This window comes from Elephantulus edwardii, unplaced genomic scaffold, assembly GCF_000299155.1.
Source record: "Elephantulus edwardii isolate Elephantulus edwardi_28Jun2011 unplaced genomic scaffold, EleEdw1.0 scaffold00039, whole genome shotgun sequence".
Classification (NCBI taxonomy): domain Eukaryota; kingdom Metazoa; phylum Chordata; class Mammalia; order Macroscelidea; family Macroscelididae; genus Elephantulus; species Elephantulus edwardii.
In genome coordinates, this window is record NW_006399789.1 from 3,757,744 (window position 1) to 3,760,047 (window position 2,304).

At 45.3% G+C, this 2,304-nt stretch overlaps 1 protein-coding gene across 1 annotated transcript in view; it reads right to left on the reverse strand.

Annotated features, from left to right (window-relative positions):
* The window catches only part of HECA (headcase homolog (Drosophila)), a 72,757-nt gene that overhangs the window by 66,976 nt on the left and 3,477 nt on the right, over positions 1 to 2,304 (reverse strand). The gene's annotated exons all lie outside the window — the stretch shown is intronic.

The window sequence follows — 2,304 nt, forward strand, 5'->3', positions numbered from 1 at the left end:
CCGAGCCGGAGGGAAAAGGCGGGTCTCCGGCTTGTTTTGATTCGGCTTCGTTGACACGCTCTGGCCCCGCCCCGCCCGTGACGACGCCGGGGATTCGGCCTGGCCACGCCCACCAGGTGACCTCACGGGCCACAGGCCCGCCCGCGTGACGTCACGCCTTCACGCTGAGCCGGCCCGCCTTTGCATTACGTCATCCTGGGGCCTCAAGGCTGGCGTTCCTGCTTTAACAAGGCCTGTCAGCACCCCTTCCCTGACGTGCCCCCAAAACGCCTATCTCATAGCATTTGAATTTATTCAGTGGCCTCCAGACTTTAATATAATGAAGGTGTTAAAGCGATATCCAAAGCACCATTGCTAGGGAGTCTTTTCGGGTCCTTGTAGGCCGTAGTAGAACTGCCCTAGAGGCATTCCAAGGTGGTTGGTTACTCTTAAAGCAGATTGATGCATCTTTCTCCTACAGAATGCCTGATATGTTGCAATCACCGACCTCTTTTTTAGCCGTCAGGTACTTAACTACTGAGCTACCAGTAAAATATAAAATAACATGTGGTTGTTAGGACCCTCCAGCCAGTTTTCAGAGGCAGAATGAGATTGCCCATCTTCCTCTCGAAAAGCAGCTGGTGAATTCAAATCACTTGCCTTCGGGGTTGCCAGTACAATTCCTAATCTACTAGACCATCAGAGAGTCTATGTTAGAAAAATGAACTGCCAATGTCTGTCCTGGAGAGGAGGATATCAGGTTGCCATTTGGAGTTAAGGATTTTGAAATGCCATCTCACATACTTTGGACATGTTGCCAGGAGCAAGCACTTCATGGAGAGTTACATCATGCTTGGAAGGGTAAAGGGTCAGTGCAAGAGAGGAAGATCTTGGATGAGATGCCTTGACAGAGTGTGACAATGGGTGTAGGAGTGTCAGAGACAGACTACGGAGTCAAAATAAGGAGGGCAGGGTTCAGACCTATTCATAGGTTTGCTATGAGTCTTAGTTGACTCAATGGCACATAACAGCAATTGAAACAGGAATGTAAAAGAAAGGATTTCTAGTAGAAAACCATCAAAAGGCTTTAGCAGGTCCGTTCAGATTTGGTAACTGAAAAATAGGCTGGAATTCTTAGATGGAAAGATTCACAGTGCACCAATCCTGCAAGTCTAGCCCTGGTGTGGAAAAGAGATGAATCCCTGTGGACAGAACTAGCCTGGAAAAGAGGTGTCCAAGTTGTGAACAGGTGGGAATGTAGAAAGTAGCATCTGTGAGGAGAGGAAAGATCCGAGGACAGACAACCCCTTGGTAGTAGTTCTCTGCAGTTTCATTTTTTTTCTTCCACAGGCAGGCGCTTTCCCGCCTCTCAGTGCTCAGCTCAAAATATATCACGTCCTTCAAAGATTAGTTCCCAGAAGCTATAAGAAATATCAACCTGTTTATTTCCTTCACAGTTTAACCATGAATGTGCTTACTTAAAGGAGAGCTAGTGGCACAGTGATTAAGCACTTGGTTGCCAGCTGGAAGCCTGGCAATTTGAACCCACTCCTTGCACTGAAACAGAGCCATAGTATTGTAGTTACGTAGTGAGCTGTGCTGCTAATCCAAATGGTGTAGGTCTCCTGGCCTAATCCACCAGCAGTTCAGAGGGAGAAACGCAGGCAGGCACCTTTCATCACAATTTATATCTCTGGAAACCTAATGGTGGGTCGCTCTGAGGCAAAATCAAATGAATAAGAGAGTTTGAGTTTAAGAATTTTGAGTTGCACAGGCAAATAGATAAGGCAGGTTGCTTCAGTGAAGATTGAAGATTCGGAAACCAAATTGACTCTTATAGGATCGCTGAATTGAAATTGATGACAACAGGCATATTTACTTACTGCTCATCTATCTCTTTCAAATTCAAACGAAAGATTTAAAAGTAGAAGTTATGTGTCTTGGCTCCTCAGGAAACTAGTATGTCTTTGTTGAATGTGTAAATTGATTTCTTTTCCCATGAACTATGAAAAACCTATTTTCACTGACAGTGTAGTTCTCCAGGCCCCTGTATCCTATAGTGCAATCTGCAGAGCTCCAGTGGCATAGAGCTTAACACATGAGGCTGCTAACTAAAAAAATCAGTGGTTCAAGTCCACCAGCCTTGTTGAAGGAGGAGGATCAGCAGTCTCCTCCCATTAAGATTTACAGCCCTGACAACCTGATGGAGGGAATCAACTTGAAGATAGTGGAATTGGTCTTGGTTTTGTTGTGTAATCTTTTGTAATTAACCTAGCTTGTCAATTTAGTACTGCCTGGCTCTGTTGTGAAGTATCAGGACATTAT